At 40.9% G+C, this 14,121-nt stretch overlaps 1 pseudogene; it reads left to right on the plus strand.

Annotated features, from left to right (window-relative positions):
* The first annotated feature begins 3,027 nt into the window (after window positions 1-3,027).
* On the plus strand, window positions 3,028-3,414 carry LOC129561163 (large ribosomal subunit protein eL28 pseudogene; annotated as a pseudogene).
* Window positions 3,415-14,121: the final 10,707 nt, after the last annotated feature.

Consider the following 14,121-nt stretch of genomic DNA (forward strand, 5'->3'; position numbering starts at 1 on the left):
CTTGCAGGCACATTTGTATTTCACTCCCAGAAAATGTGCCAGATGCAGACCTTTAAATGCTACTCTCACTAGGGAGTTTAGCCTGTCTCTTCTCGGCTTTCATACAATAGCCTCATAATCTCTGTCATCCACCATCTAGAATTCCTTCCATTAGCTGTAAGAAAACTGAAGTCTTATTCCTTTTATGTATTTTTCCAAACTGTCCAAGATCTTTCCCATAACATGACAAATTGGAAGTAAATAAATTATTTATATGAGGTTGGGGGGCTGTTTGAGCCTCGGGTTTGGATCATTTAACTCTCCTAAACTGGTGTTCAGAGATGAGCCTGAGCAATACAAATAGCTGTGGGAACTTGAATAAGTCACATGCCAGTGTGTACATGCTCAGTAACTCAGTTGTGTCCAACTCTTTGTGACCCCAAGAACTGTATCCTGCCAGGCTCCTCTGTCCATGAAATTTTCCAGGCAAGAATACTAGAGCAAGTTGCCATGCTCTCCTCCAGGGCATCTTCCCCACCCAGGGATCGAACCCGAGTCTTCTGCATCTCCTGCATTAGCAACAGATTCTTTACCACTGAGCCGCCTGGGAAGCCCCTTAAGAAGTGAGACTGGGCAGCAAACAAGCTGTGAGGGTCCTCTGTGAAAGGGCTAAGGGAGAGGCAAAGGCAGGCTGTTAGGGCCACCCAGAGGAAGATGCCAAACAAACTTCAGGAGCTGTTGAAGAGGTGGAAAGAAGGGCATGTGAGTGACATTTAGAAGAGCAGGAAGGAGTTAGTCAGGAAGGCACTTTTAATGCCTGGAAACTGCATTTGCCAACATACTAAGACATGAAAGACTAGTGCCTGTTCAGGGCAGCAGTAGCATTTTTATCTCTTTGGGTTATGGATCAGGTGGAAAATGAGACAGGAGGGTCTCCAGAGACTGCATATTGAAGGGTTGTGTGTGCTCTGCTGAGACATTTGGACCTCATTCCACGGATCACAGTGATCCACTGAGGGAGTTTAAATGATGTGAGCAGAAGTGAACAGATTTGAAATTTAGAAAGAGAGCCCTCTTATATTAGTATGGTTGATAGATTCTAGGGGTTAGATAAAATATCAGGGCAGTTTTTCATCTCATCCCTAGAAGCGTGTAGGAGTTACCTAGACTTCTGATGTGAATGAACTGGTGAAGAGTGGCAGTGCCATTCACTATGAAAGAGAATGCAGGGGAGGGCCAGCTTGTAAGAGAAAATGAAGTCTCTGTTGTCAACAGATTGAGTCTGAAGGGCTATTAGGATACTTATGTTGGGATGATCCAGACTGTTTGAAATAATAGCCAATGAGTTTGAGTGAACTCCGGGAGTTGGTGATGGACAGGGAGGCCTGGCATGCTATGATTCATGGGGTCGCGGAGAGTCGGACACGACTGAGCGACTGAACTGAACTGAATATGTAAGTAAAACGCCAATTGTTTTAACTGCATTACCTCATCTAACCCTTGGAATCAGCTCTATTATCCTATTTCTAGATGAGAAAATGAAGCCTGGAAAGATTAAGTACCTTGTTTAATATCATAGAGCTGGGAAGGGGCTAAACTCCAAATTCCACTTTTAACTACAATTATGTTCTGATAGGAGCTTATGAGAGCAGTTGAGATGAACATGTACAGCTGGCATGTTATGTTCACAATGACATGGCTGAAGATGGAAGCCTGGGAAATACCAATATATTGGGTTCCAGCAGAAGAAGAGTGGCTTGTGAAGGATGCAGAAAGCAGAGGAAACAGGGGAAGAAGAACATGGAGAGAGAGTATTATATCAGGAACATTGGCACCACCAGACTCTGGCAGTGTCATTGTAGGCAATCTGTACTTTGTCTCTGAGCCTTTGCTGATTTTCTCTGTGAAATGGAGATAATGCTACTATGAAAGCTCTCTTGTGTATTCATCAAGATGCATGGCACATAGTAAGTGCTCAGTAAATGGCAGTGGCTTTGTCGCTAAGTCATGTCCAACTCTTGTGACCCCATGGACTGTAGCCTGCCAGGCTCCTCTGTCCATGGGATTCTCCAGGCAAGAGTACTGGAGTGGGTTGCTATTTCCTTCTTCATTGTGTGGCACATAGTAAGTGCCCAGTAAATGGTAGCTACTGCTATTACAATGAAAAAAAATTAAGCAATGGAACAGTTTTAAGAAAGAGTTGCCATTGCTTTTAAATGCTGCAGTCAATCACATTAGTAAGGGAGATAGCATCATTTTGGGATAGAAACACAGAGAGCAGAATCCAAGAGTTTTGGTAACTATGAAAACAGCAGGAAAAAATTTCCCTCAGTTATGCATCTGCTATTAATTTTTCATTACAGAGAACAAATACCTTGGTATCAGTTTTCTTCAAAATCAATTGCAGTGAATTCTGTGAATTATGAATGCCAATAAAACGTTGATCATTTATAATTACTTGAAAATAACACTGCATTGAAAAAGTGTTAAGGCAGTCTCATTATACTGAGTATTAAAACTTGCTGTACATCTATTAATCAAAGAGAGGATTTGGCAAAGGACAAAGGCAAGTATAGTTTAGGATTTAAACCTTCCTTTGTTATAGGATTCTCTTCCCACTCCTTCTTCATGGTATCATTTTACAGAAGTAAGGAGGTTCAGGACCCCCCCAAATCAAAAGAGGCATTCATATTTGAGTGACCATTTTACTCCTGATGCAGTCCTTGACATTGGACACTTTGCTTTAACTCCTCATCACACGTTTTCTCATCTGTGAAAACCAAAGGATACATTTTAGATTTGTATATAAAATTTCTCAATTGGCAGATCATAGCAGCTAGTTAACAAAAATACACTGTAGGCCAAACAAGTTATATTTGTGGACAGAATTTCATTCCCAGACCACCGATTTGAAAATATGGTTCACACAAATTCTGAGATTTTAGTTAGAAAGGATTTAGAGAGCCCTCTGTGTGCTTAGCCTGCAAAATGATGCCAGACTTGGCATAGATAAAGGGGTGGCTCTTTACATCTCCCACTGCCACAGCCATGTCTGTGCATCTGCAATGGATGGTCGTGCGGAACTGCCACAGTTTCTTGATCAAGACAAACAAGCAGACGTACAGCACTGAACCCAATAATCTGAAGGCCCGCAACTCTTTCGGCTGCGATGGGCTCATTCACTACAAGACGGTGGGAGTGGAGCTGGTGACAGACAGCAAAGTGGTCATGGTGGTGAGGCGGAGATCCAGCCAGAGCAAACTGGCCACTTCTTGAGGCAGACCACCATCAACAAAAATGCCGGGGCCACCCTTGGCAGCATCTGACATAAGAACAAATACCTAATAGATTTGTTCAGGGCCACCATCTGCAGAGTCAGCACTATCCAGTGCCGCTAGAAGCCTGTAATGGTGAAGAAGTGGACACTGGACACCGCTCCCCACCTCCCCCAGGCCTCGAACCACCACAAGAGCTCCTGAGCGAATTTTTATTTTCTTCCCCAAATAAATATGGCTGTCAGCAGACTTTCCACAACCAAAAAAATAAAAGGTAAAGGGGTGTACTGAAGATGTTTCAGGCAAAGCTTTTTGCCTCAAGGGAGCTATAACCTCCTTGGAAAGACAAGATTTACCAATGGGAAACTTAGAATACAGAGTTCTGAAAGAAGGGCTTTCCTTATATACTTAAGAGATCTGAATCTTAGAAAGATCTAGTGAGTAGCAGAGTTGGTTGTTGAACCAGTCTTTCTGAGCCCTCCCCAAGGTAAACACACATTCCATAGATGGTGTGTTTTCTGGTGATAGTGATGCTGTTGGGAGTTCAGAGGGAGAGAGGGGTTTAGGACTGAGCTCTTCATCAAGGTCATACGGGTAGAGTACTGGAGGATGAGAGGCTTAAAGGAAAAACATGGAATAAAAGCAAAAGTAGTACCAAATCAAGAGTGAAGAGTAAATATGCTGTATTAAGGTGTATCAATTGGGATCAGTCAGGTAACAGGAACCATACCACTGTTTGGCAGGGAGAATGTGCTATAAAGGGTTACTGGCCAGGTATTGCTGCTAAGTCACTTCAGTCGTGTCTGACTCTATGAGACCCCATAGATGGCAGCCCATCAGGCTCCCGTCCCCGGGATTCTCCAGGCAAGAAGACTGGAGTGGGTTGCCATTTCCTTCTCCAATGCATGAAAGTGAAAAGTGAAAAGTGAAATTGAAGTCGCTCAGTAGTGTCCGACTCTTTGCGACCCCATGGACTGCAGCCCACCAGGCTCCTCCATCCATGGGATTTTCTAGGCAAGAGTACTGGGGTGGGTTGCCATTACCTTCTCCTAGGGAAAACCACTAGACCATTCAGATATGACCTCAATCAAATCCCTTATGATTATACAGTGGAAGTGAGAAATAGATTTAAGGGACTAGATCTGATAGATAGAGTGCCTGATGAACTCTGGACGGAGGTTCGTGACATTGTACAGGAGACAGGGACCAAGACCATACCCATGGAAAAGAAATGCAAAAGAGCGAAATAGCTGTCTGAGGAGGCCTTACAAATAGCTGTGAAAAGAAGAGAGGCGAAAAGCAAAGGAGGAAAGGAAAGATATAAGCATCTGAATGCAGAGTTCCAAAGAATAGCAAGGAGAGATAAGAAAGACTTCCTCAGTGATCAATGCAAAGAAATAGAGGAAAACAACAGAATAGGAAAAACAAGAGACCTCTTCAAGAAAATTAGAGATTCCAAGGGAACATTTCATGCAAAGATGGGCTCGATAAAGGACAGAAATGGTATGGACCTAACAGAAGCAGAAGATATTAAGAAGAGGTGGCAGGAATACACAGAAGAACTGTACAAAAAAGATCTTCACGACCAAGATAGTCACGATAACGTGATCACTGACCTAGAGCCAGACATCTTGGAATGTGAAGTCAAGTGGGCCTTAGAAAGCATCACTACTAACAAAGCTAGTGGAGGTGATGGAATTCCAGTTGAGCTATTTCAAGTCTTGAAAGATGATGCTGTGAAAGTGTTGCACTCAATATGCCAGCAGATTTGGAAAACTCAGCAGTGGCCACAGGACTGGAAGAGGTCAGTCTTCATTCCAATCCCAAAGAAAGGGAATGCCAAAGAATGCTCAAACTACCGCACAATTGCACTCATCTCACACACTAGTAAAGTCATGCTCAAAATTCTCCAAGCCAGGCTTCAGCAGTATGTAAACCGTGAACTCCCAGATGTTCAAGCAGGTTTTAGAAAAGGCAGAGGCACCAGAGATCAAATTGCCAACATCCGCTGGATCATGGAGAAAGCAAGAGAGTTTCAGAAAAACATCTATTTCTGCTTCATTGACTATGCCAAAGCCTTTGACTGTGTGGATCACAATAAACTGTGGAACATTCTGAAAGAGATGGGAATCCCAGACCACCTGACCTGCCTCTTGAGAAACCTGTATGCAGGTCAGGAAGCAACAGTTAGAACTGGACATGGAACAACAGACTGGTTCCAAATAGGAAAAGGTGTACGTCAAGGTTGTATATTGTCAGCTTGCTTATTTAACTTATATGCAGAGTACATCATGAGGAACGCTGGGCTGGAAGAAGCACAATCTGGAATCAAGATTGCTGGGAGAAATATCAATAATCTCAGATATGCAGATGACACCACCCTTATGGCAGAAAGTGAAGAGGAACTCAAAAGCCTCTTGATGAAAGTGAAAGAGGAGAGTGAAAAGCTTGGCTTGAAACTCAACATTCAGAAAACAAAGATCATGGCATCTGGTCCCATCACTTCATGGGAAATAGATGGAAAAACAGTGGAAACAGTGTCAGACTTTATTATTTTGGGCTCCAAAATCACTGCAGATGCTGATTGCAGCCATGAAATTAAAAGACGCTTACTCCTTGGAAGGAAAATTATGACCAACCTTGATAGTATATTAAAAAGCAGAGACATTACTTTGCCAACCAAGATCCGTCTAGTCAAGGCAATGGTTTTTCCCGTGGTCATGTATGGATGTGAGAGTTGGACTGTGAAGAAAGCTGATCGCCGAAGAATCGATGCTTTTGAACTGTGGTGTTGTAGAAGACTCTTGAGAGTCCCTTATACTGCAAGGAGATCCAACCAGTCCATTCTAAAGGGGATCAATTCTGGATGTTCATTGGAGGGACTGATGCTAAAGCTGAAACTGCAATACTTTGGCCACCTCATGCGACGAGTTGACTCACTGGAAAAGACTCTGATGCTGGGAAAGGTTGAGGGCGGGAGGAGAAGGGGACAACATAGAATGAGATGGCTGGATGGCATCACTGACTCTGTGGACATGAGTTTGAGTGTACTCCGGGAGTTGGTGATGGACAGGGAGGCCTGGCGTGCTGTGATTCATGGGGTCGCGGAGAGTCAGACACGACTGAGCGACTGAACTGAACTGAACTGAACTGAGAGAACTGAAAAGGCATAAGAGGATAAAGAGTTATCCTAGAGGCAGTAAACACAGGAAGCAGTAATTGCCTCCAGGGTTGTGGAACAAAAAGAAGAAGTTGGTATTATTATAAGAGTTTAGAAGTTTAGAGGAGTGGCCCCAGGAAGGCAGGACTCAAACCTCAGAAGAGCTACTGTTGCTTGTATCTCTGAGGGAGAATGATAAGTTGGCTCCGGGAGTCTAAAAAAAAAAAGCAAACTGGAACTGCTATTGCAACTGAAACCAACTAGTTGCTCCTTCCAGGTTAAAGAAGTCTTCAAGATGTTGACAGAAGTAGAGAGAAATAGGAAAGAACAAGATTCTTTTCCTTTCCCAGTCCTTTCCCCTAATGTCTTTTATTGGCAGAGCCCTGCTAGAAAGACAGAAATATGATTTCTGTTCCAGTTCCAGCACCAAGTTGAAAAGGATGAGTGAGAGGCTGAGAGATAAATGCTTCTGCATAAACAACATATGCAGCACAACAGGGCAGCAGCAAGAAACTTGATGGAGGGAGATGCTCCTGTTGGGTGTGGGAGGAGATAAGTCTGAGGGATTGACAGGGACTGGTGATGGACAGCCCTGAATGTTGAGAAGCGATATTCAGATTTGAATTTCATGAGCTACTTATAGACTAGGAGGAAAGACAGGATTCTGAATCATGATTACATTATAGTCATTCACTTGTGTTCTCTTAACAAAGCCATTCTTCTGTTACGTGAAGAGATGGCTAGATGAATGTTGGTTTTAAGGGGATGGCTCTTTCTCAGGAGCCGCTGGAAGAAAGTTGTCACAAGTTAAGTGCTGAGGCGTGGGAGGAAGTCTTTGGTTAGCTGAGAGACATTGCTGTAATTCACAAGGTAGAATTTAATGTCACGCTCCCCTTATTCTGCACATTAGCATGTACAGTTTTCTGTACTAGCCTATTGGCTTCCAAATAGAGAAATTGCATCACATTCACATTTGGGTATTCTGGGTGCAGAAGATTGCCTGAAACATAGTAAGTCCTGAATAAATTTTAAGTAGCTCTACCTTTGTTTTGTAAATGATAAAGTTTCTACATCAGAGTCCAGACTGTGTATCCAGGTAAGAATCAGCGAATGTGTATTTGTCATTGGTAACATAAATGGATTGGATACAATGCCATAGGCTATCAAAATGTGGCAAGTTTTGCAAACATATCTTGTATGTCAGCTTCCTAGTGATTTTTTTCTATGTAAACAATTCTCAAGTCTCAGTAGTTTATGAAAGAAATAAGGTTTTATTTTTCCTTATTTTACAGATCAGTGGCTGTGCGTTAATAATGGTGGCTTTGGTTCATGCTTTAGCTCTGATCCAGGTTGGGGTTTAAATTTTGGTTTGTTCTACATACTGTCTTAACTCTGGGATCAAAAATAAAAGGGAAACTTTTCTATTTAACAAACCCATTCTCATGACGATGGGGAACAGCCAGACTGAGCTGAATCAAACCACAAAATCACACTGAAATGTGAATCACAGAATGTGCTGTTTGCCAAAGCAAGTCATATAGTCAATTCATAGAGTAGAAAAGTATATTCACTAGGATGTCACTAGGATGGGAAGGAATTAATGTTTGTAACAAAGAATACGACCTGTCAGAGTCCTTGTGATGGTCAATTTGATATGCCAACTTGGCTAGGCAATGCTACTTGTGTGTTTGATCAAACACTGATCTAGATGTTTCTGTGATGGTACTTGTAGGTGTGATTTATGTTTACAATCAGTTAACTATATTTTTTAGAAAGTTAAATTTTTATTTTGTATTGAAGTATAGTTGATTGTGTTAGTTTTGGGTGTGGGCTTCCCTGTTGGCTCAGTGGTAAAGAATCTGCCTGCCAGTGCAGGAGCCACAGAATACACAGGGTCGATATCTGGGTCAGGAAGATCCCTTGGAAGAAGAAATGGCACAGAGGAGCTTGGTAGGCTACAGTCCAGAGGGTCAAATAGAGTCAGACATGACTGAGTACTCATGCATGTCAGTTTCAGGTGTACAGCAAAGTGACACAGTTAGCTTTAAGTAAAGGAGAGTCCTCTTGTCCCCTCCATAATATGAGAGGGCTGCATTCAAGCATCCAGTCAATTGAAAGCTTTAAGAACAAAAATTGAAGTTTTCTCAGAGAGAGGGAATTTTGTCTCAGGACTATAATGTAGAAATCCTGCCTAAGCTTCCTGCCAGTCAGTCCTATGAATTTTGGACTTGTCAGACCCCACAATTGAGGGCTCAATTGATCTCATAAAACAAACGAGCCAATTCCTTTAAAGATGTCTATCTGTCCATCTATGTATGTGTGTATGTATACGTAATTAGGTATGTCAGGCTCTGGTAAGCCTGAAGTCACAGAACAGGTCATCTGAATGCTTCAGGACCCCAGCCTGGAATCCCCTGGGAAATAAATCAGGAGATGTTCCACTGTGGGAAAGAAGGGGAGAAACTGCATCTCAGGCCCCTCCTACCAATCCAGTCTTTTTCTTGAAGAAGCTAGAATGAGCTAGTCTGTCCACCCACATGCTGTGACATGGGAATGGTCACTAGATGTTTGCAAGATGATTGTACTCTCCAGTGTCTAAATCCTGATTGTTTCACAGCCAAATGACAAAATGAAACATGCTTTCCATGTATAGATATAATATATATATAAAGGGAAAGGAAGCTGTATCTGTTGGTGGTATTTCTCCGACAATCCCCGACTGACACAGTTCTGTTGTTCTTATTGTGCTGTTTTTCATTGTTGTTGTTACTTTGCCTGGTATAAAGTGGAAGTGAAGTGTACAAGAATATATTTCTTGTGCTAGGAGGCCTTGGGCTTCCCTGGTGGCTCAGTAGTAAAGAATCCACCTGAGGTGCAGGAGCAACAAATTTGATCCCTGGGTTCAGAAGATCTCCTGGAGGAGGGCATGGCAACCCACTCCAGTGTTCTTGCCTGGAGAATCCCCATGGACAAAGAAGCCTGGTGGGCTATAGTCTATAGGGTCACAAAGAATTGGACACGACTGAAGCAACTTTCCATGGGGTCACAAAGAGTCGGACACGACTGGGCGACTGAACTGAACTGAACTGAACTGAAGCAACTTAGCACGCAGACACACACTAGAAGGCCTTACTTTTAGAGAGTGAAATTCTGGTTATTAACAGAGTCAAAGGTGGAAGAAATAGACCAGAACCTTAAGTGCTGAGTTGTGGTTGTGATAATTGCTGAGAGAAGGAGAGGGTGCTGTGGGAGCCTGTTGTAAGAGAGCCTGACCCCCTCCCCATCACCTGGGAAGTAATGGTGAGCTGAACTCTAAAGCTCAGGGGCTGGGGGAGCAGGAGGGATGCTTCAGGCAGAGAGAATATATGTGAAGCACTTGGGGCAACAATAAGGTGGACTTATTTTGAGGACCTGAGAAAAGGTAGGTGAAGCTAGAGGTTTAAGAGTCAAAATGGAGGGGTGAGGGGTGAGGCTGAGGGGTGGGCATGATCTTTGTCATGCTCTGTGGGCCCAGTGGAGACTGTGTCTGTTTCCTATGGCAAACTGGAAAGCCACTGCAGGGTGTAAGCAAAGGTGGGATGCGCTTGTTGAAGGAATGAAGGGTCATTTGAGTTACAGATATGATAACAACAATACAGGGAGACTGGAGTTTTTGATGTTTCTACACAACTGTCTTAATTTTAGAGGCTTATTTATTTCCTGGTAGAATATATATATATACACACACATACTTATATGTATTATATAATTATTTGTTGCTTTTGGCCCATTTACTATAAATAGAAAGTCTTAGGTGAGCAAAAATAGAGATCAAATTTATGATTCATAAAAAATGAAAAACAGTACCACTAATCACAAATAAGTATGAAATGTATTTATTATTAAATTTTTTAAATAATTTAAAATCATTAGTAAAGTATAAGTAAAATAAGTTTTTCCAAAGTAATGACACAGATTTTATTATTGAAAGTTAATAATACATGTAAGGATTCCTAAAAAACTTCTCCAAAGATGCACGTTATTATAAATATTACAAGCCATCAAAATATCTGCCCATTGTTCATAATGGATGGTTGAATCATATATAGTTATAGCTAATCAAAAACCATTACAAATGTATTTACTGTCTTCAAACACTTCCATATATCATTACAAATGGCCGATTGAACACTTCCACATCCATTACAGTATTATATTTCCATTCAATTTACTGGTAAGATTTCTTGAACAGCTACAGTTTAATAGTAGCTATTGTGCATTATAAATATTTCATCACCTCTCTTTGGTAATCCATTTCTCATTTGCTTGGCAAAACTTATGAAGTGCTTATTAAACATTGATAAATAATATTCCAGCACATGATATGAAATATTGTTGTCTTGCAAATCAGCTTATTGGTAAACCTTGATGTTGGTGATGATTTAATCTGCATTATCCAGTCTTTGTACTTCATTATAAGCTATGAATGTTGCTGTATCATTGGATTGGGAAAACATGAATCATTTTCAGAGAAATCTTCACCAGTTTAAACAATTTTCTTGTTCTAGGGAGTCAATTATGTGTTTGCCTGTTAGTCTGTGAGGGAGAGCAAGTAGGGTAAACAGGGATCTTTTCCATCTAGAAACTTCTCAGCCTTGCAGGGAGTCTTCAGACATACTGTACCCTCATTTCCTTATGTGTTTTCTTTATTGTGAGTCTCTCTTGTCAAGCTGGGTATCATTCTGTTTAATATTTCCAAATTTAGTGGCTTGGATTGTTCAGCTATGAACTGAGATGTGCATTTAATTGTTTGTGACAAGTAGAAATTCTGGACAAGAAAAAAAATTCTCTTTTACAGAATCACAGAATGTTAGACTTGAAAGAAAATTTTAGGAACCATTTGCTCTGGTAATGGTAATTTTGTGCTCCACCTACCCTCACCTTACCCTTCCATGGCAGACATTACTAACTGGACACAACAATGCTGCTGAGCCTGGATTCAGTCTGTCTTCCAGGCTGCTACTATTTGTTGACTATTTATGGGACTTCAGATGAAATCTATTTGTTGTCCCTAATCATGTCTGGCATTTCATTTTACAGGCAAGGAAATGAAAGCTCTTAGAAGTGAAATGATTTGGCCAAAGTCACTCATCTGGTTAGGGTCAGAGCAGGAGTTCAAGCCTAGGTCTTCTGAATCTAGTACTAGCATTTGTCTCATCATCCCCCATACAACTTTCTTGCCCTTACCTTTGCCTCCAGAGGCCCTTCCAAATGGCAATCTTTATTTCCTCATCCAGTTTCAGTGTAGGAGATTGGAAATATTCTTAGTGCTCCGAATTAATTATTTGAATTGTGTTGTCATTTTTTTTATTCCTAGGTTTGATGCTTTTCAGAGGAGGCTATAGATTAAGTATGAATATTCAGCAATATATATGGTAGAAAATATATTTTAGATATTAATGCATGTATCTCTAATATAAAATTGTATAAAATATCAATTTTATGTTAACTACCTTTCACACTGGAGCCACTTATCTTAGTTCCAAATTCAAATTCATTTTGAAATGAGCAACTGAAAGAAAAAATTTTTTTTTTAATTAGTGAAAAATTTTCCGGAAAGACAAGCATGATTATCTTGTTTAGTAACAAGAAAAAGGATGACTGTCTTATATAATTTCTTAAAAAACTTGAGACTATAGGGAGAAAAATGTTACTTTTTCTTTGGAGGAGGATAATAAAGGAACCAGTCTGATTATATCTGAATAGATGTCCAGTGTGGTACCAACTTTATGGTCCTGAGAATTGTAATGGGCCTCCTATTAAAAATCACATTAACCCTCTATTGACTCTAATGACTTGTGTCTTTTGGGAGTTGGATTTCTTTCTTTATCCCATATGGGACTTATTATCCAAAGAGAAAGTTAATAAGATCTCTTCCAGACCTACTTTGCCATGAAGCCTTGTTAAATTCCAAGGCTAATAGGAAATGAATTGAGCTAATAAAAAGATACCTTAACAGTTAAAAAATCTTGGGGGAAATTTTTGAAAAGGCAATTGGCAATAGCTTTAAAGAACAACCTTAAACATTAGCTACAGAACTCATAATGACCTGTTTTTTCTTTTTATAATTTGCTTGTCCTGATGATGTATGCACACTTCCATCTTATCTGTATTAGCTTCATGATTAACTGTTTGGGATAGCATTCGTGGAGTTGAGAAGTTATTTGTCAGTTAGCACAAAGTGCTGGTAATTAACTTCCTAAGACACCTCTACTGTTGGGCAAAAAATAGACTCTATAAATTTACACCATGTCATACCACATGACAGAAGCTCATCCATCCTCTGATTTCAAACAAGGTATTAGAAACAGGTTGAGTTTCTTGACAAATATAACCCAGAATTGACGTTTATATAAGACCAATTCATTTTATAACAGTGATGACTCACATTGAGAAGTATGCATAGCAGGTATTTTGAGCTGACTTGGAGTGCAGATTCTTGTAATTTGACACTGTTTCCAGGGACTCTTGGAAAAGTGAAGGCTAAGTCACAGGACGCCTAGGGACTTTTAGTCACTGTGTATGGATGCCTGGGGAGCTCAGATGAGGCAGGAATGTCATTTCTACAATTTATGATGGGTTGGTTGGCACAAACAGCATGATAGGAATCTGAGGAAAATGAGAAAGAAGAGTTTCCTATTCTTTGAACTAAAAAGTATGATGCTGCAGTTTTTTTTTTTTTAAAGGGAAGTTAACAAAAGTAAACAGAAAAATTCCATCCGTATCTCTTCTCAGAAGGATTTATTCTTTAAACTCAAACAATTAAGGATAATGTTCTTTAAAAAGTAGTCTTTACTGGTCCATATCTGTGGCTACTGAGACTGTTTCTTGAACCACTTTGAATAGGGTTTTTTTCTCTAACTAGAGATGGCTGGAGTTTTAAGTATCTAGCACTGATATGAAAGTGTGAGGGAACTGGATTTGGAATTAGAGGACCTTGATTCAAGCCTCAAATCTTCTATTTAGTAGTTATATATCTTTAGACATGTCACATAACCTTCACCATCCTTAATTTTTCTTGTTTTTAAAATGGAGTCAATAATACCTGTCTTACTTATCCCATGGGGCTTCCCTGATGGCTCAGTTGGAAAAGAATCTGCCTGCAATGAGGAAGACTTGGGTTCAGTCCCTGGGTTGGGAAGATCCCCTGGAGAAAGGAAAGGCTACCCACTCCAGTATTCTTACCTGAAAAACTCCATAGACTGTATAGTCCATAGGGTTGCAAAGAGTTGGATGCAACTGAGTGACTTTCACTTTCACTACTTATCCCATAGGGCAGCTGCCTCAGGATCCATCAAAGAAATTGGTGATCAGTAAAGAACTAGACAGTTTTAACCAGAGAGGGAGTTCCAGCTGAACTTTATTTTTATTTGAGGAAGTGCAGTGAATTTCTCCGGAGAAGGCAATGGCAAGCCACTCCAGTACTATTGCCTAGAAAAACCCTGGTAGGCTGCAGTCCGTGGGGTCACTAAGGCTCGGACACGACTGAGAGACTTCACTTTCACTTTCACACATTGGAGAAGGAAATGGCAACCCACCCCAGTGTTCTTGCCTGGAGAATCCCAGGGACGGGGGAGCCTGGTGGACTTCCATCTATGGGGTCGCACAGAGTCGGACACGACTGAAGTGACTTAGCAGCAGCAGCAGCAGCAGTGAATTTCTCTCTAT

The sequence above is a fragment of the Moschus berezovskii genome, chromosome 10, assembly GCF_049115385.1.
Source record: "Moschus berezovskii isolate FMDL1 chromosome 10, NW_MosBer_1.0, whole genome shotgun sequence".
NCBI classification, from domain to species: Eukaryota; Metazoa; Chordata; class Mammalia; order Artiodactyla; family Moschidae; genus Moschus; species Moschus berezovskii.